This window comes from Equus asinus, chromosome 3 (genome assembly GCF_041296235.1).
Source record: "Equus asinus isolate D_3611 breed Donkey chromosome 3, EquAss-T2T_v2, whole genome shotgun sequence".
NCBI classification, from domain to species: domain Eukaryota; kingdom Metazoa; phylum Chordata; class Mammalia; order Perissodactyla; family Equidae; genus Equus; species Equus asinus.
The window spans coordinates 131,311,884-131,332,545 of record NC_091792.1 but is presented as its reverse complement, the minus strand read 5'-3'; the positions used below and the strand labels follow the sequence as shown (position 1 = coordinate 131,332,545).

The 20,662-nt window shown below is 45.4% G+C and overlaps 1 long non-coding RNA gene across 3 annotated transcripts; it reads left to right on the top strand.

Moving 5' to 3' along the window:
- The first annotated feature begins 3,820 nt into the window (after positions 1-3,820).
- On the top strand, positions 3,821-20,319 carry LOC123284753 (uncharacterized). Of its 3 annotated transcripts, none has more exons than XR_011502272.1 (5): positions 3,821-5,189; positions 9,268-9,360; positions 10,086-10,706; positions 11,186-11,304; positions 12,947-20,319. It is a non-coding gene; the product is annotated as an uncharacterized lncRNA (long non-coding RNA). The 3 variants fall into 3 exon arrangements; XR_011502270.1 differs by having other exon boundaries at positions 11,186-16,462; positions 18,697-20,319; XR_011502269.1 differs by having other exon boundaries at positions 11,186-20,319.
- The last annotated feature ends 343 nt before the right edge of the window (positions 20,320-20,662 follow it).

The following is a 20,662-nucleotide window of genomic DNA, read 5'->3' as shown; positions in this document are numbered from 1 at the left end:
AATCTGTGACCTGTGATTCTTCCCTTCCTTGGCCTACTGTCTGTTTTCTGGCACTACTGGCTTTCTTTTTTGCAAGAGGCCAAGGAGAGGGATCAGCTTCATAACTGGGGTGTTGGAGGGGCGTCATGTGCTTTCACTGGACTCAGAGATGCAAAAGGAGAAGGTGAGGATAAGCCAGACTCTGCTGGTTTCCTAGTCAGTCCTGCTATCTGCAGGCTCAAATGTTTCCTGGATATGCCGGTGCAAATGAAACAGGATTCAAGGGTAAGAATGGGGACATAGAAGTTTCCAGGCTTGAAGAGGGAACTTGAACCCAACTGAGTGACCAGTGAAATGATCCCCAGCCTGGAATTCCAGTTTGCCTGCAAGTTGGGGTAGGATGTCCTCCAAGAAACTAACAGATGAATTTAGCTCCAGTGCACATGAACTTCTGTCAATCATGGCAAAAGAGGTGTCCCCTAAAGAGAGAGTTTAGGCAAGAAGGTAAGATTTCGAGGATGCGTGAATGAACAAATGAGGGATATGGCAATTCCCTTCCTGTGCGCATCTTGAGCAGTCAAACAGAAAAGGCATTCAGCTCTCCAGGACGGCTCAGGGGATCTCCCCATCACCCCGACGTGGAATTGGTCATGGCTGGAACATGCCAGGGTGCAGGAGGTTATGGGAAACCTTTGATTCTGGCTGTCTGCTAAAATCCAACTTTCCCTCCTTTGTGATTTTACTATAGTCCTTCTTCTGGAAATGACTTACACATGGTTGATACAGTATCAGTTCTGGGCTAAGAAAACTGTAGCTAGGAGCCATTTGGTCCTATGATGGGCAATGTCAGGAAAAAACAGGGAAGAGATACAACCTTCAGCTGTAAGTAGGACTGGCCTCTGCCGAATGGAGGATGTCTAGTGCTCTTTTGCTTTCTCAACAAAGTTATGAAATTGAATGCCTTGACTTGTGTGGTTGAACAGATGTTCTCTCTGCCGCAAATCTGTTAGCTCCTTGCCTACTCTGTAGGCAAAAATAAGAGCTGCAAGGAAGGAGCCAGCAGTGACAGGAGAGGACATGAGGGGCCTGTGACAGGTCAGGAGCTGAGGGGCAATGACCCAGAATTCAGAGGAAAGGGGCATTTGAGGGAGCAAGTCTGCATCGTGTTCAGTTAACTTTCCTCAACAAGGCAGAAAATTTGCCATAGATCATTTGCAGTTCAAAGAGCAAGAGCCAAATGGAGTTGAAAACTTACTTTGTGCTGAGAGCCATTCAGAGTGTCAATGCCCCAAACACGTCCCACCCAAGGGAAGCTGTTCACACATTTGAGAACTTTTCAATGACATAGGTCCCTTGGTGCCACACTCTTTCCTCTTTTCTCCTCTTTCCGTACTGGCTGCATGTTTGTCACTTCACCTCAGGCCAGCCATCTGAAACTACTAGGTAATATCTCCACCTTGAATTAAAAAGTGATCCTTCCCTAATTGTTTGGAGCCCTGGTATCAGGATGGTTGAAGAAGATTGTTAAATGGCAGTGTGATGTGGAGATTTCCCTGGGATTTCAATTACCCCACTCCCCCTACCCTTCATGATAAAGCTTAATCATGAGGGGAATGGAAACAACACACAATCTTACGAGAAATGAGGGATGGGCCAGATGGAACCCACAGAGGCGGGCTGAGATTTCAATTTTCTTACTGTAATGAAAACTGCATTTCCATTAACTGCTGCAGTAGAAATTACTTACTGACCGTCACCTGTGATACTATCAGCCAGGGGGTCATGTCGTGTGCACTGATTCTGCTAGGGATGGCTTCTGAAGCATCTCCCCGTCATCACCCTCCATGTCGTCCTGGGAATGCTGCAGATGAGCAAAGGTGGTGCTTTTTTGTGAGTGAAAAAGGAGTTGCCAAAACATAAGATCATGGCGATTTAAAAATCTTTCCGTCTCCTACCCTTTTACTGTGATCTTGCCTTGCCTGATTTGAATGCATGATTTTCTGCCTTTGTTCCAGTGGATGCCAGATATGGGTCAATAATATGAGTACCAGTGTTATGTTCCAGGTACCTACTGTGTGCCCAGCAGTGAACTAAGAGTTTCGTATACATTATCCCTCCCAGTTTCAATAGCCCTGTGTGCCAGAACCCATCTTCCAGAATCCAGCCTTCCCTTCTTCCTTAATGATACAATCCCACGTGTTTTAGCTAGGCACATGACTTCCTGCAATAAGATCACATAGCCCAGCTTCCCTTGAGGCTCTCTTTGCCCATGTGATCAATGGGATGTAAGCAGAAGTACTGTATGCAATTTTCAGGAAGCGTCCTTAACAGAAGGGAACATGCCCTTTTGACTCTTCCTTTCTATGCTGACTGGAATGTGGACATGATAGCTGGACACAAAAGCCATCTTATACCATAAGGTGGAAGCCGCTTGTTGAAAAAGATAAAGCAACAAGCAGGAGCTGCTGTCCCTGATGATTGTGAGGGAGAATTTTGAGGGTTTTGGTACCTGCAGCTGCACCTGTCCTGCCAGAAACACCCCATGAGAAGGTAGCAGAATGAGGCTTTGGAGAGCATGGGCTTTGGTGTCAGATGCAGCTGGGTTAAAATCCTGCCTTTAGGACACTTGCCAGCTTCGTGACCTTGGGCAAGTTACTTAACTGCTCTGTGTCTGAGTCTTCATGTGCAAAATCAGTATAAATAAAACTTCAATGCATTTTGGGACAAATTAAGTTACATAATATACTTAAAATTTTCAGCACAGTGTCTGGCACGTGGTAAGTGCATGATGAATGTAGATATCGTTATTCTAACATTATAGATGAGGAGAATCTCGTCAGACCGCAGAGAACTAACCTCAGAGAAGTTAGTAACTTGCTCGGAGTCCACACTGATAAATAATTTAGAGAGTTAGATCAAGAAGCCCCCAAGGCTTGTAATTTTTCCGTGACATTGACCACCAGGGATGCCCAGATGTCACTTTTTTATAAAACAAGAAAAAAAACATGACTCATCCTCCTACTTGCCAGTTAACACACCTAGACACACGCACACACCCTACACATTCTAGGTAGCTCAGTTCATTCTTTGAATGTAAAATTATTATTTCCTACAAACGAATCTCCTGAAATGGGAATGTTTATTTATTTGAACTATGTGCCAAAAGCACTCAGTACAAAGTTTCCAGCAAGCTATTCTGTTGTCTGCTGACCCCTCAGGGTCACCAGCTGGTGATCAATCCTCTGTGACATTATCACATTCTGCATTTCCTTGTGTCCACACCAAGCTCACTGTTTAATCTGCAGAGGAGCTGAACGCAGAGATGTCTGTCCTTAGAATTCTGACTCTGTGCCAGTGGTATCCTTCCCACCCAGACTTTCTATCAGACCAGGGCTGAGGTTTGGGTAGGCCCATTTAACAGCCAGTGTGGGCTCATGACAACAAGGATGAACTCAGTGGCTTATAAGTCAAGGTGGATGGTTTAAGGGGGCTGTGAGCTCCATGAAGGCAGGGACTGTGTCCGCTTTGTTTACTGATGTATCTCTACCCAGAAGGGCTCAATCACCATGTAGTGAATGAACTCAGAATGAATGAGAGCTCTCAGGATCACCATGCAATGAATCATCATGGATGAATTAAGCTACTGAACTGATGCTTGCCGGACTCCCCCATGGGGCCCAGGTATGGGGGGCATTTGCCCAGCTTTGCCCCCAGCAACCAATCCCGCATCTTCCTTTTAGGGAGCTTCCCACCACAGGCTGTTTTTTGGAGGAGGAGTTATGGTGGAGGGAAGTGACTGCCTCTTAGAAACCACAGGGGCCAGATCCTGTCTCTGGCAACTTTGAATCTGAACAACGGCTACAAGGATGCAAGATGGTTGGAGGCCATTCCCCGAAGGGCTCGGGTAGCATGTGGACCACACGCCTCTGCTCTGAGTTTTGCAGTGTCTCCTTCAGCCTCATATTCACCAGCTCTCTTAGCCCTTGCCCACATTCCCACCCTAGACATCTAATCTCCCACGGATTCTGATGCGCCATAAAGTCTGTGAATAACCCGCAGCCTCGTTGTTTCTTAAAATAGCTTGCAAGAAAAATTACAAGAGGGATTTCGCTGATAATCTTTGTCTTCCCTGATAGGCCTAAAGATTATTTGGTGAATTTCCAAACAGCAACTTAGGAGCAGTAGAGAGAAGCTGTACAGTCAAGGCTAATACTTTTCAATTTGAAATATGCAGGCTGAAGTAATTGGAGAAGGTGATAGTGACTATTTCTGAAATAATTATTAGGATCAACTATTTGGCACTGAAAAAGTTGGCGAGAAGTGAGTTGAAGACTGAATCCATGGCTAAATATGGTGCCAACACCTAATTTTACAGTCGTTGTTGCATTTTTCTCATCAACGAAGAATGTGCATTGGCAGGTTTCTCGCCTGCCCTCGTAGAATGGTTATTGCTGTGCAGCCTCTGCACATGTTGTGATGATTCTGGATCATTTTCTCAAGTTTGAAACTGTGGATGTGGCAATGGCTGTTTCCAGACAGAAAACAGTGGAATCTTGGAAAGAGCTGAAGAAACTATCAACTGTGATTTTGTACTTTTGGCCAACTGAATTAAGAAAGCAGATCCTTTGGGTTTTACACATCCAGGAAAGGAATCAGCCTCTCTTATACGCTGTGAGGTTGTTCTTCTCTGAAAAGAATGCACTTTCATTATTTAAATTATATCAGAAAATATTCATATTGTGTTTTATGGGTTTTTTTTGGTCTTCATATCTTGAAAAGAATGATTTTGAGAATCAAGTTTCATCTGCCAATTTTAATAGTGTAATTCCTGCTGAAGTAATTAGTTCTCTTCTTCCTCATCTTTTTCTGAACCCACTGGAAAAAAAAAAAGAGAAAAGAGAAAGGCGGACGGAGGCTAAAAGAGCATCCTTCCTACTGATAAAGCTGACACCGGAGAAAGTGGAATATATCTGTAGGCAGATGGACTTCCTAGTACTGAGCACAGGTATTGAAGGACCATCTGGCCACAGGCAGGGTCGGACCATTGCTGGCCTCCACACAGGGCAGGCGTGGAGCGAAGCTTTACTGGTATGCTTCCCATGGGTTCGAGAGCCACCTAGAGCATGTTTTCTCTATTTCCTAAAAGGAAGAGCGACAGAAAGGGGCCAGGCTGCGCATGCTCAGCTTCTCCTCACAGACTCACCAATCAGGTCAGGCCCTCCAATGTCCTGGGGAGGGGTAAGTGGGGGCTGCAAGGAGACCTATACAAATAGGGCTCACACCGCAGGGAAGGGAGCATCTGAGTGGGAAAAAGTGCCTTCCGTAACAGTCTGACATGACAGTCTATTGTGGTAGGCAGTTTCTACTCATCAGCTTAGGTTTTTATCCATCTCACCTCCTCATTGCCTCTTGAACATTCTAATTTGAGCAAGAGAACAAAACTACATAGTACAAAGAGCAGTGGACTGGCTGTCAGTAGACCTGGGTCCTCGTTGGGGCTGGTGAGGGCGTCATGTGGCCTCTTGGCACTTCTTTTCCTGTAGTCTTTGTTGGTCTGCCATCGGAGGGGGTAGGGAAGGTTGCTCCTCCGTGCTAAAGCCAGTCCTAGGGTCTGGCCCCATCTCTCTCCTCCCCGGAACCTTGTCCTCTTGTGTGCATTCAACTTCTTTTCTCAGCTGAGTTCCTTCCTTAGGCTTTTAGACAGCAGCACGTTTTTCCCACTTACATAAGTGGGATAAGTGAGACAAGATCCTCACATGTCCCCCACCCTTTCCAGCAGCTTTCCTATCTCTGTACCTTCTTCTTTATAGGAAAACATCTTTAAAATGTTGTCCGAAGGTACTGCCTCCCCTTGTTCACCCCTCAAAGCTGCCTGGCTTTTGGCTTCCAGCCTTATGATGCCCCCAGATGACTCTCACTCAGGTGGCCAATGACCTTCATGTAGCTCAATCCAATGGACTCTTTGTTCTCATTGTTCTTGATTTCTCAGCATTAATTGATACTGCTGACCAGTCCCTGCTTTTCAGAAATCTCATTTCCCTTTGTTTCCCTGATTCGACGCTTTCTTGGTTGTCTGGTTTTGAAGGCTCCTTTTCTTCTAGTCAGCTATATCTGGGAGTTCGGCAATACCCAGGTCCTCTCTAGTTTTCACTCTGTTCTCAGTGCAAGAATGATTAGACAATTTCTTTATTCATTCAGTAAATTCTTGTGAGCGCCTATTATTTGTTAGGCACTATTCTAGGCATTGAGGATTCAACGGTGGAAAAAAATCCTCTGCTCTGATGGAACTTACATTCTAGTGGGAGAAGAGAGTCAATAAATAAGTAAGCAAATAAATATATAATATATCAGATGGTAATGAGTTCTATGAAGAAAAGTAAATCGGTGTAAGGGACTAAGTGAGGGCAGGGGGAGGTGACACTATATTGATATGGGAGAGTCAGGAAGGCAGAGTCCTGAAAGAGATGAGTGACAAACTTTGGATCAGAGTAATACTGAGTGAGGAAGTCTTCCCTGCTATTTTTCGGAAGAGTTTGAGAAGGATTAGTATTAACTTTTCTTTAAATGTTTAGTACAATTCACCCGTGAAGACCTCTTGTCCTGGACTTGTTTTCATTGGGAGGTTTTGATCACTGATTCAACCTCTTTACTTGTTATAGGTCTGCTGTTTTCTATTTCTATTTCTTCTTGAGTTTTCCATTTTCTATTTCTTCTTGAGTCAGTTTAGTTAATTTGTGTGTTCCTAAGAATTTTCTGTTTCATCTAGGTCATCTATTTTGTTAGTGTACAATTGTTCCTAATATTTTCTTTTCATCCTTTTTTAACTCTTTAATGTTGGTTGTAATGGCTGCACTTTCGTTTCATTCCATTTTTTTCTTCGTCAGTTTTTTTTTTTAGAGCCCCAGCACATAGTTGTATATCCTAGTTGTAAGTCATTCCAGTTCTTCTCTGGGGGTCGCCCCATGGCTTGATGAGCGGTGTGTAGGTCTGCGCACAGCATCAGAACTGGAAAACCCTGGGCCGCCGATGCGGAGCGCGCGAACTTAACCCCCCACCCCGGCCACAAGCGGGGCCCTCTTTGTCAGTTTTGAAGCAAGTGACTGAGTCATGGAGTTATCTAGTGCCAGAGCATTCCAGGAAGGATGGCAAATAATACCAGCTAACATTTACTGAGAGCTTCCTGTGCAGCAGCATTTACTCCAGGTGGCAAGTGTAGCAACTATTCTTCTTCTTCTTCTCACTTTCCAGATGAGTAAACTAGGGCACAGAGAGGTGAAGGAACTCCCCCATGATCCCATGGCTAATGGGGGCAGAGCCGTGAGTCCAGCCAGCAGTCTGACTCCAGGGCCCCTGCCTTCACCTCTGCACCTTGACCTTTCACAGTCTGTGAGTTCAGTAAAAGAAATTATTATCATAACTAATATCAAAACGAGGACGACGAAAGAAAACCTCATCTCCTAGACCTCAGTATAGCATTTTTTGTTTTTAGAAATATGTAAGAAATGTGTCACTTCCAGCTTGGAATAACAAATAGTTATATAATCATTTTACCACCTAATTTTACTCCCCCGCTGGTTCTGGGATGTTAATAACTAGAACTGGACCATCCTTGCTACATTTTGGGTTTCTTAAAAATCTCTAGCTATTTTCCAATCTATGCCATTTTTTAAAATATATTTTTCCCAAGAATTTTTTCCTTCCTGGGGAAACAAAAGCATGTTTTAACAGCACACAATCCATATGCTTTTGATTTACTTGTACTCAAATCTCAAAAATGTTGCTTTATTTTATTCCTCTTTAAACTCTCTTGAACAAAAATTTCTTAACATTTCCTTCCTCTCAAACACTGAGCGGTATTTGCTAAGGGAAAGAATATCCTGATATCACCATAATTGGATTAGTTCAAAACCAAAAGCCAGGGCTTCTGAAAGGGCCTTGGAAAAACACACTTTCCTGTCCACAGCTCAATCATGGGATGATGCTGAACCTTTAGGCAACTAATAGCACAGGTTAAGGATGCTGATGGCTCCAAGACACAGAAGAGTTTTCAATCATTGGCCATTCCTACACACCCCACAGTGGAGCTGTAAGTAGTTTCCCCTGTATAGAAAAAAAAGATGAGTGGGAGAAGAAATTTCTCTTGTCAGCTTGAGCTTTAAAAAGAAGAAGGAAGTATGGGGTGAATGGATGTTTTTAAGCTCAGACATATGTTCGAGGGGGAGGAAATGAGACTGAGTGAAAAAAAATGCTGACGCTAAGGATCCTCCACGGCCTCGGAATGACCCCACAATCTCACTAGTTCCTGTAACAAATGCCACAAAATATGCCTCATTCCAAGAGCAAGTTTTGTTAAGGAAGCATTGGCATTGAGAGAAATCAGCACAATTAGGAGTGGTATCAACCAGGGCTCCTCTGTCGGCTGAGAACTCAATTTCCCTTCATCTGCCCATCCATCCATCCATTCCTCCATCCATCTATCCCGCTATCCATCCCAGAAACACTGGGGAAGGCAGGTAGGAAAGACGGAAGGAACTGGAAATGAAATTCTATTGATCGCTTGCTATGCCACACAAATAGGCTTACTCTCAGAGCAATGATGATTGATTGGGAGTGGCTCCCTGCAATGTTGTGTTGAGAAGGATTTTGAGGTCCAGTCTGTCTTCTACGGTAAAGAGTGCTGGAAGAGGGGCCGGCCCCATGGCTGAATGGTTATGTTCATGCTCCCCGCTTTGGCAGCCCGGGATTTCACTGGTTCGGATCCTGGGCGAGGACATGGCACCGCTCAGTCATGCCCCGCTAAGGTGGTGTCCCACATGCCACAACTAGAAGTACCCACAACTAAAACATACAACTATGTACTAGGGGGATTTAGGGAGAAAAAGCAGGAAAGAAAAAAAAGAGGATTGGCAACAGTTGTTAGCTCAGGTGCCAATCGTTAAAAAAAAAAAGTGCTGGAAGAGAATCAGGGATATCAGCTACTGGCATGACTATAGTGAGCGTCAGCAGTCACACACATCCTCAGAACCACCGTACTGTGCCACGCTCCCAGCTCACGGCTAGTCAGAAGGAGGAGACAAAGGAAGTTTTAGCCTGATACCCACCCAAGGTGGACGGGAATGAGAAGAGCTGGGCTCGGTTAAGAGGCAATGGCAGGATTTTAGGAATGAGGGCTTCACCTGGGCACCACGTGCAGCTCTGCCAGGAAAAGCTCTAATAACTCCAGCATGCTAGTGGGGCTCTCCCTGCTCTGAGCATGGCCGTATTTCACATGGTGTTCTGATCCCTCAGGTCCCTGTTACTATGCTCAGGAAGTGGAAACTTCCCTGGGTCATTCACTGAAACGCTGGGAACTCCAGAATGATGAAGAGCACAGCTTTGCAGGTAAGACAGCCCTGGAATTCTAGCTACGCCATTGATAAGTAGTTTGTGTTCCCAGAACCCTTCCAAGCGCTGGTTTACTCATCTGTAAAACAGAGTAAAAACACCTCCCTTACAGAGTTGCAGTGAGGATTAAACTTGATATAAAGCGCCTGGCCTGTAGTTATGCTTTCTAAATGGTTTCTGTTTTTATAAAAATGTTCTTGGCTTGGGGCCGGCCCAGTGGCGTAGTGGTTAAGTTCACATGCTCTGCTTTGGCAGCCCAGGGTTCGCAGGTTTAGACACTGGGCGTGGACCTAGCACCACTCGTTCAGCCACACTGTGGCAGTGTCCCACATAAAACAGAGGAGGATTGGCACAGATATTAGCTCAGTGACAATCTTCCTCAAGCAAAAAGAGGAAGGTGGCAACAGATGTTAGCTCAGGGCCAATCTTCCTCACAAAAAAATAAATAAATAAATAAAATGCTCTCAGCTTTAATTTGCCTTTAGTCTGTCAATTAATATTTATTACACACTTAGTAGGTACGAAAGGGAACAGAAAGAGATCTAGGGTATAGAGTGATGGATCAGACTTACAGAGGACAGAAAACTGTGGGATGAGAGATAAGTGGGCCATTTCTACCAACATCTGGAAGAGGTGGGGCGACTGAACTGGGCAAACATTTGAGTGACCGGGTTTCCCTTTTTCCAGTTATAAATTTGGAATATTCCTGTTTTCCTCTGTAGGCTTTTGTGTTCTTCAGAAAAGGGACCTGTAATTCTGAGAAGTGGATCAGAGAAGGTCAAATCACTGTGCACAAAACAATGACTCAAAACTCTGAGTCTTTTCCAGACTTACCTACCTTAAAAAAAAAAAAAAAAGTCCTTTGCCCCGCTGAGGAGAGCTCCTGAGGGGCAACATGAGGGGCTGAGGGGCTCCTGCGGCTTTGAGGAAACCCTGCAGGCCAGGCCACGCCACCAGAAGGAACCAAAACACAAAGAGAAACCCCATTCAGCAGACCACGGAGAAGTCCTCTTCGCTGTTTGAAACTTTTCTCTCGTTTGTGGCAAGTCTAATGATTCAGTAATGACCACAGCTGTGTTTGGGCCTACGGGTCCCCTCAGAGGCGTTTTCCCCCACTTCAGGGCAGGACCAGAACCAGCTGGCGAGGCTTCCTCCTCCCGGCTCTTTCCAGTTTCCGCCATGCGTCTGGGACAAGCAGAGCTCGGAGCAGCGGTTTGGAGATTTTATCAGACTTCTCGTGAATCTAATTCCGGTGGGAGGAAGCAAAGTAAAATTCGCTGTTTAGGTTCATGGACAATGCATTTCTGGGCCTGAAATTCAGCTCTCAGGATCCTGCTGGTGAAGTAAGTTTGAAAGAGTCAGAGTTTCTCATTTTGGTCCTCACTGTGGTAAGGACAGAGTCACAGAGAAGATTCAGGTTTCCCAGACCCTGCCAGGGGGACAGCTGGCATCTGCCAGTCACCATTTCTTACCTCTGAATTCCCCTGGTTCGTGTCTCCCTACTGTGTGCTCTGAACCAAGGAGCAAAATAGAAGAGAAAGCGAGATATGGTGGCATGCTGGAGCAAGAACTGCCAAGGGGCTGGAGGGTGCGGCAGGATCTCAGACCCACACAGCTGCCGAGTGGCCTGCAGCTGGCCTGGGTGTGGCTCCTGGGGACGCCCTGCCTGGCTCAGTCTCACTGGCATGCTGGTGTCTATCAGAGGGCCACTTTCCCCATCTAGGAAATGAAGGCGGTCAGGGGGATTGTTCATTTATTCATGGATCTGTTTCTTTATTCATCCATCTAACCTTTTTTTTTTTTTTTTAATACTCTGTGCTAGGTGCTGGGGATATGGAAACTAATACAATTGGGTTCCTGCCTTGATGGGATCACAGTCTTGTAGATAAATATGCAAATAATTCTAGAAAAGTCATCTATGTGATAACAGGACTATGTGAGGTACGCAGCCCTGCCCGGAAATGTTGAGAAAACTGATCTTGAAGGATGAGTGGAGGATGCCAAAAGGGCAGAAGGATATTCTAGAGGAAAGTCTGGAGCTTGCAAAAGAACTTTGCTTGAAAATAGCAAGGCTGAAAGAGATTTTAAGCGGGGAACGAAAGGCAGGGAAGGCAACGTGGACTCTCCAGTTCTCAACATCCAGTGGAGATTCCACTTTATCAAGAGAGGATTTTTTCCTTCCTCTGAACTCTGAAAAATGCTTGGGCCTTTTATCAGGATCACCCCACACTGTTTATATACCACTGATAAGGCCATTGATATTTGTTTTACCAGGCCAGGCATAGGAAGATGTTGCTTGTTGCTATTCCTTGCATAGACCCGTGATAAACCCTGAGGACCTTCATGAAAACCGTTGTGATTCTTACCCTTTACCGGTCAGGGATCTTTGGGGAGTGGAAGGAAAGTGATAAACCATCTCCCCAGAAAAATGCATGTAGTTTTGCATAAAATTTGAGAAGTTTCCAGAACCATCCCCCCTTCCAAAGTCACTTCTACACTCCAGGTAAAGAACTCCCCACCTAGCTTCAGGCTGTGGGTCAGAGAACTGGAATGACCCAGTGTAGACACAGAGCTTTACGGTGACCGGGCCTGATGTGGGCATTCAGCTCGGACATTCTTGAGACAGGAACATCCCCAGGCAGGCCTTCAGCTTGCCCTGACCAAGGTTAGGTGAGGGCACGTGGTGTTGACAAGTGTCCTCGCCCAGGCTTGTTGTGGCCGAGTGGTCTTGGACCTGGCAAAAGGAGAAGCAGCTTTTTAGCTTGGCAAGTCAGCTGCCTGCTGAAGAGCAGTAATCTGCGGTGAGATCAGTGATGGCAAACGTTTTCTGTCAGACTGTTCACTAGACTGAAGTGTGTCCGCCGGCGTATGTACTTCCTTTTCACTTGAGTTGGTGAATCCAGCAGGGCAGGAGGGACTGTGGGACACCAAGACCGTTCTCAGATGGGAAGAGTGAAGGCAGAGCGACAGGAGCTGTGTGGAGCTCCCTTATAGACAGAGCTTTGAAAGGAAACTGAATCCTTTTCCAGAGAGCTTCAGCAGGGCGGACACCAGAGTGAGGCAAGCGAGGCATTTGCAGTGGGTGTCAAATGTAAGGGAGAGATGCCAAAAAACTCACTAATCAAGATAAATAGTATTTTAATGCAATCTTAAAAAGTAAAAATTAATGCAAAAATCCATGATGAATAAAATTTCAAAATTTTAAATGAAGACAGGATGCAATCCTGCACTTGCCTGGCCTTGCCTCACCCTCCGAATTACCCTAATTCCAGCCCCAGGCTTTGGAGCCAAGACACGCATACCCTTAAAGTCCCAAACTTGTGTTTCAGCAAGACTTTGAGTTTCAGTAAGTTCGTGCCTGGACGCTGCTGAGTTATTTCTGGGCACGGTCCCAGGCGGCGTGAACACTGCTCCTTGTCCATTTCTGTTCAAAGCCGGCTTTGCCACCTTTGACCAAGGAACAAGTGTTGGCAGTGACCCAAATGTTCCACCAGGTGGCACTCTTGCTCCAACCAGGTGCCCCTGAAAAGGGGCATCTTAGCCCAACTAAAGAGATTTAAACTAATTGCTAAATTGTTACCAGTTGTTTTTTGAAAGGCCGGAAGGAATCCCTAGCACGGATTGGGGTGAGCAGAGATGCCATATGAGGATAGGCGGAATAGTCTGGAGAGCCTGGAGCAAGGTAAGGCTTGATTAGTAACAACAGGCTGTGTTGCTCTTTAGCAGGTGAGAAAAATGAGGATTTTAAACCTCCTTTTGTTCTCATATGCAATATAAACACGTGACAGAGGAGAGAAAAGTGGAATTAATGGTTTTCTGGGGAGCATAGTCTGATGGAAAGATCTCCACGGTTACCTGCAATTTCGGCTCCACCGTTTGCTAGCTGTGATCCTGGGCAAATGACTGGAGCTTGCAAGCCTGAGAGTCTTCATCTTTTTTGTTTTTTTTAAGAAAGATTAGCCCTGAGCTAACTGCTGCCAATCCTCCTCTTTTTGCTGAGGAAGACTGGCCCTGAGCTAATGTCTATGCCCATCTTCCTCTACTTTATATGTGGGATGCCTGCCACAGCATGGCGTGCCAAGTGGTGCCACGTCCGCACCCAGGATCCGAACTGGCGAACCCCAGCCCGCTGATGTGGAACTGCACTTTTAACCACTGCGCCACCGGGCAGGCCCCTAGATTCTTCATCTTTAAATGGTGATTGTTGTAGCCGCTCCCCCAGAGGGTTGTTAGAAGATTAAATAAAGTGATGTACAGAGGCTCTTTGCCTGGTGCCTGGCACCAAAAAAGTTTTCAATGAAGGAGAGGGGCTGTGATGGACTTGGAGGCAAAGGCTGAGCAGCTTGGATTTTGTGGCATCTCTTGGCTGATACGTTAATTAAGGAGATGACCTCAGAGTGACCCAGAGAAATAACTTGATAATGAACCATGGCTTCAGCAGAGTCAACTCGAAGAATTTCCCACCTGGATCGAATTTCACAGGTGTGATTCTTGAACCAGGAACTCAAGCTGGGTTCCCCAGCAGCACTGTCTCACCCTCAGCGACTTGGGAAACATTTGACCACCAGGTGACTGGCCCCCCTTAAGCTGTGCATTGTTGCGGGAAGTATCCATTTACACGGATGTGTGTGGGAGGCTTTCCATTAATGCAGTCTGTCTCCTTACCGTTCTGAAATCCCCACCTCACAAAGATGCCCCCAAATTAACTGTTCCTCAACAAGAATGATGCTGGTAATGTTTTCTCTGTATTGAGGCTTGCATTATGTAAGTCACTTTAATAAGCACTTTACAGACACTGTTTCATTTATGCCTTGAAACCATCTGGAGAGGTAATTGAACCCATTTTACAGACAAGTAAATTTAGGTTTAGGAAAACTTAATACCTTATCAAGGCTCCTTCAGCCAGTAATTGGTATAAACAGGTCTATCTGACTTCTAAATCAATCTATCTATTTATCTATCAATCATCTACTTATTTGATATGTTGAATACAAACTATTCTGATCTATTAATTAAAGCAAGTTCTTTAGAGAGCTCTAGGGTCTAAGGAAACCTTTGTTGGCCTCATCAAGGCTTCTTTCTTGACAATACAGAGATATATACACGGTTGTATCTTTGCAGATACATACATATATAACACATATATGTGACATTCTAAGTAGCATGTTTATGCTCAAAGGTGCCATAACCCAGATTATGATCCACTCTTGTGTCAGCCACACTTCTGGGAGGCCCTGGAGGAAGAATTTTGCGCTGTATCCTCTCCCTTGGGAGGATGATCAGACAATGCCAACCTCCAGTCTGCACGGAGCTCCCTTTGCTGGCACGGGAAAAGCTAGTTGACCAGAATGGTCTCACTTTTCAGTGGGAAATTGTTGGACAAGAGAGGAAGTGTCCGATCAACAAGATCAGTTTGACCTGGGCGAAAGAAGGAGCAGAAAAACAAACTCTGTCTTCCCAAAGGAAAACATCCCTAGCCATCACTGGAGGGAGTTTGGTTTTCCACTTCCCAGCTGGAGAAGACAGTTACCTATCAAATGCTGTGCAGGCTTTTTTGTAAATACAGTTCTTGGGGTCCACTGGGGATCCAGTGTGGATAAATGAGAGTTCTTACATATAACATGTTTGTTTTTTCCCCCAAAATGCAGTTTATTTCCTCTAAATTCATATTATCGCTCAACTCAGATTAACAAAATTTTGTCTATTATAGGAGGTCCATAGAGAATCTACTTTATTAGATTAAGCAGGTTTTAATTACTCATTTAGAGAATGAGTTCTTCTCCAGAACTTAAAAACTGTTTTGTCAAATTTTATTTCAATGAAAATATGGTTGGCTTTATTTATTTAGTAACTTTAAGAAAAAGTCACTTCCTGTTTATATTATTAGAAATTAAGTTAATCTTAAATGTCAATGAGGTTTATGGATTAAGAGAGAGGAAAAAATATGCTTTTCTTTTGCATATAAATTTTTTATTAAAATAAAAATAAGCCAATGTAGTATAATAAAACATGGAATCACCACAATTTCTTGGGAAACTAGATGGATTGAAAGATGTTCTGCGTTCTTAGATAGCTGCGCATCAAGATGTGGAGAGGCTTGGAGGAGGGGCCAAGTCTTACTCATTTCTTCAATCTCAGTAACCAAGCACAGGATGGACGTACGGTCTGTGCTCCACAAATGTTTACTGATTGCAATTAAAGCCCAGCACATAGATTCTCCTTTATTTGATTCCTTGAAATGAAAAAGGGCCAGCCTTCTGCTCTCCTTATCCTCTATCAGCACTAGCTCCTCCTCGGAAGGCACAGCACAGGAGCCTATGCTGAGCCGCCTCCAACGGGATCAGGCAGGGGGCATAGAGAACACTGGTCCCTCCCCTCTCCTTTTTCTTATGGACTGGGAGGAAGGATCATAACCTCAGCTGAGCTGCAGGTCAGACAGGGCGGAGTGGAGCCCCTTTTCTTGGGCTCCTACTACAGTGCATGAGGAGCTTTGTTTGTTCTCAGGAGTATATCAGGAGCCTTATTTATTACTCTCCTGATACTGTGTAGCAGGAGCTTTATTTATTATTATTCTTCCATTGCATTCTCACAAGGAGATTGTGAACCCACCCCCATCACTCATTTCATCTCTGTTCTTGGAGGAGGAAACCAACCTACAGAGTCAAATAACCTGCACAAGAGAAGGACCTGAGATTCAAATCTGGGACTTGAGCATAGAAGCTCTTTCCATGAGGCCAAACTTCCTCTCAGCAGCAGGATCCCTGCAGCCGGTAGAGGAACTCGGGCTCAACTTAGAATGGTACCAGGTGTTTGCGACCTTTTGAACAAGGGCATTTCTAGAGAACTGGAGGACACGCGGTTGGCTCAGCAGGCAATCTGCCAGAAAGCTGGAAAATGAAACTGACGTGGGATTGAACAATCAGTTTCATGTTTGAATATTTTTTTCCTCCAAATCTACGCACTGAAAACTCCCAGAGTAGGAGGGGACCCAAGAAGAGCTGCCAGGATGGAAGATATTAATTTCCTTCTTTTGCATTTATTTTTAAAGGGCCTTATCTAAAGCTCCCTAGATCTGCTTATGTCTTCTACAGGAAGATGGGTGAGTCGCAAGCTCTTCAGTTAGAAAACTGCTTCCACAGGGCAAATGAGCCAAAGGACTCTGAGGTTCTGTTTACAGCTTCAAAAAGAAAAATTCATTTCTAGGTGCCACACCCTTTCTCCTTTCACTGACCCTAATTAAATGTCCATTTCTCATCTTTTTATCTGACTTGCATGACCCCGAAAACTGCCGCAAATGCCTTGTTAAGATGCTTATTTCCTGCCCTCTCACTGCATCTCGAAGAGTCTGTGAGCTCTCTCTTTAATCCTCGCCCCTGTACAGGAATCGGGTGAGGAAGGACAATCTCTGTGCCCAAGAAGGGGTTAGGTAGAGAATTCAATGGAAGAGTCGTGAAAATAGGGCCCATGGTGAATGCTCTCTCTCCAGGAGCTTAGTATCTCGTGGGAGATGTGCAGGCCACTATTGTCCTGGGGCACCTGTGGGTTCCTTTGCCAGGGGGCCTGATTAAGCCCCGCCAGAAGCTTCCTTTGGGACCCAGAAGCTCTGCTGTCAAATCCAACACCTGGCCAAATTCTAGTTCTAAGGCTTTCCTACTTGCCAAGGAGACCTTAGGTTTTTAATTGGTTAAAGAGAAAGTCTCCTTTGATGCTAAAAATGAGAGCATTTAAGTTGCCAGGTGATTTAATGCAATTATCTCTCCTTGGCCTGACAGGTTGAAATGAGCAAAGGAGTGAAGGGAGTGTAGGACCTTACACAAAGCAAGCCCGCTATTTTCTCACTCGCTATCAGCAGATTGGGCACATTCACTGAGGAGATTTACGATGCTCCCTGCGGCAGCGTTAAGTGCATTTAAGAAACCCCAGTCTTCTGAGTTTCCGATGCTTTCCAACTCTTTCACTACCTGGAGAGATTCTGTTTTGGTTTTTAGTCCATTTTGAACCTTTGTGTGTTGAACTTCCATTTGGTTCCTTTGAGCAATCTCCCTACATTCATTTCCTAGGCTGCCATAACAAAGTGCCACAAACTGGGTCCCATAAACAACAGAAATTTTATTGTCTCACAGTTTTGGAGGCTAGAAGTTTAAGATCAAGGTGTCGGCAGGGTTGGTTCCTTCAGTGGGTGGTGAGGGAAGAATCAGGTCCAGACCTCTCCCCTCGCTTCTGGTGGTTTGCTCTCAATCTTTGGCGTTCCTTGGCTTGTAGACGCATCACCCTGATCTCTGCCTTCATGTTCACGTGGCGCTCTCCTTGTGTGTGTGTGTGATGGTGTCAAATCTCCCCTTTTTATAAGGGCACCAGTCAGATGGGGTAGGGACACACCCTACTCCAGGATGACCACATTTTAACATAACTAATTACATCTGCAATGACCCTATTTCCAAATAAGGCCACACTCTGAAGTAATGGAGTCTGGAACTTCAACAAATTCTGGGGGTACATAATCCAACTCCACCTGAGGCACTTCTCCACTGGGGGCTGAAACCAGAGGTGTAGACATCCGCCTGCTTGCTTCTGGTGCAGGGACTCTCGGCCCTGGGTACAAAACTGGAATCCCCTGGGGAGCTTTGGGACAGAAAACAACCAAATGGGATGCCCAACAGGATTGCCCTAGCATGTGTGGAGCCTGGGCAAATATTGTTTGGTGGGGTTCCTGCCTGTAAAAACAAGTTGATTACAAAACATATTATAAAATTCGTGGGCCCATATGAGGTATAGTGATTTATTGAATAAACATTAGAATAATTGGCACAGAAGAGCTACTTATGTCTTTATTGTTCAGTTAATACAAACGAAGATTCTCTGTAGGGTCTATCCCCACACCCTCTCTCCTTGTTCTTTCTGGTCCAACGCGCCATTCCTGGTGAATTCCACATCTCCCACTGAAGGAAGGGAGCAACATTATTACAATGCCAGGGCTCCTCAGAGCCATCTGTGTTGAAACAGAGTAGAGCTTCTGCCTTTCCCTGTAATACCATTAATTTAAGGGCTGTTACCTTGTTACTGGTAAATTGCCTTCTCTTTATGCTCCAGTGAGGATTGGCTCCCTATGACCCTCTCAAGCGTTTGGACTGTGCTTCCCTTGCCCATGAAGTGCAAGTGTTCCCCAGTATGCAAGAAATTGTGAAGGATAATTCTTTTTTGGTGACCTTAAATTTACTGTTTGAAATTGTCTAGCAATGTAGAACTGTCTAGAATGTAGAATTATCTTCCCCGGTGTTAGGAACTCTTCAGGTGGTAATCATTGCCTTCCTAGAATGTGATCTCTTTCAACAGGGATGTCACCCCTGCCTGCCGCACATGGCCACCAGCCTGGGGTGTAGTGGCCTGTGGGGAGATTGAGAAGAGCGGTCCCATCCCCGCAAAAAGAGGGGACCCTCCTCAGGCACAGCCTAAGATGACAGAGACATCATGAAGTCATTACATCAGTGGGAGACAAGAGACGACATTGACCAGCAGGGGCCGTTGGCACTGAGGAAGAAAAGCCTGGAGAGCCACCTGGGAAGACTGCGGAGCCTGTGGTGGGGGTGGTGGCCATCCCGGTTGTTTGCTGTGGGGGTGAACAGGGCCACGGTTGCTGCCCATCGCCCTCAGTTCCTTGGACCTGGATTGTCCGAATGCAGAGGGGCAAGAACCACGCAGAGCCTGTGTGCAACTCCAGCCAGGTCGCAGTGGATGGTGGGTAGCCCAGAGCCCCAAGCATGCCCATGTGTTCGATGTGAGTAGTCCCCCCAAATCAGTGGTAGCACCACTGGTGGCCTGATCTTGGGTGCAAGAAACTGCTCCAGGCACAGGAGTGACCTAGGTTGCCCTCCTGGAACCACACCTGCCACAGGTGTCCTGGTGACCTCAAAGGCAGGAGTAACTGAGCTCTGAGGGCACCCCAAGGGATGACCCTGACAGCTCCTGTGGGTCCAAGCACCCACATGGGGCTTGGAAAAGTTCCAGGAAGTTGCCCCAAAGTACAGGGTCAGGGTAGACTGGATCCCTTCTCAGGTCTAAAGGCATATAGAGGCACAAGCCTTAGCCCTGGATACTGACCTACTGGGCTGAGAGCCGGGCTCCCCCACCATGAATATGTTTATATGTATACACCTTACGTGTAAAAACCTCCCCAGGGGATTCTAATGTGCAGCCAAGGTTGAGAACAGTGGGGATCCAGCCCACTGATTTGCAAACTTGGCCACACATTGGAATCACCTGAGAGGTTTAATAAATTCTTATGCCTGGATGCCATTCCCAGAGTTTCTGACTTCATCGGTCTGGAGCGTAACCTGGCATGGAGATCGGGGAATCATTACCTTTTGCCTGAAGTGGCTTTTGTAAGCCTCCAGTGGTACCTGCATCTGATTGGCCCTCAGTTGCATACTCAGCTTGGAATTCCTTCTAATGCTGGTTTTGTGGGAGAGATTCCGCGTTGTCCACTCTAGCACTGCCTGACTGCCTCTCAGTGGCCCCACTGGTGGTATCTTCTTCAAATCCACCAACATGGCAGACAGTGAGGGCTAATGGGAACGAGGACAAACTTTAAACTTCAAGAAGAGTGTTTGGAAAATACTGTGACTGTGGTCAACCTCAGTCAACAGGCCTAAATTCGAATGTGAAAAACCCCTCATACATTCGGAGAGGCAGCTCTAGTCTGCAATCGTCTTTGAAAGACTTTCTAGTTCTCAAGCTGGGTACCAACTGCCTTTCTCTGAAGCCAAGACGTCAACATGGAGCTTCTTCCTCCATGGAGGGTGAATTTTATTTGACAATGTATATTTGGAAAGTCAAATATTCTTACTGACTAGAAATTAAAAACATTTTAACGTCAAAACACATGAGACTGTTATAAACCATAATCATACTTTTAGAAAATGGAAATACATACCTTAGGAAATTCCATGCTTGACTGAGTGCTTCAGACCAGCCCTACCTTCTCTCTAATTTGCTGTTGTGAGTTCTTTGTTAGAAAAGTTTGAGACCTACTGAAAGTAGTGGGTTCAACCTATTTCCTCATGATCTAAATGACTTTGAATATGTTTTGTCCCTTCTAGGCATCTCCTTCCCTTATTAGGTTACCTGATGAACTCCTACTTGCGCCTCAAAACCCACCTCAGATCTCTAACGCTCTGGCACACCACTTTTCTTCCCCAACCAAATGGAGGTTATCACTACCTTCTCTGTACTGTGCATAGTACATAACGCTACCTTTACACTTAGTCTGCGTTAGTGCAATTTACTTGTTCATGCATTGGTT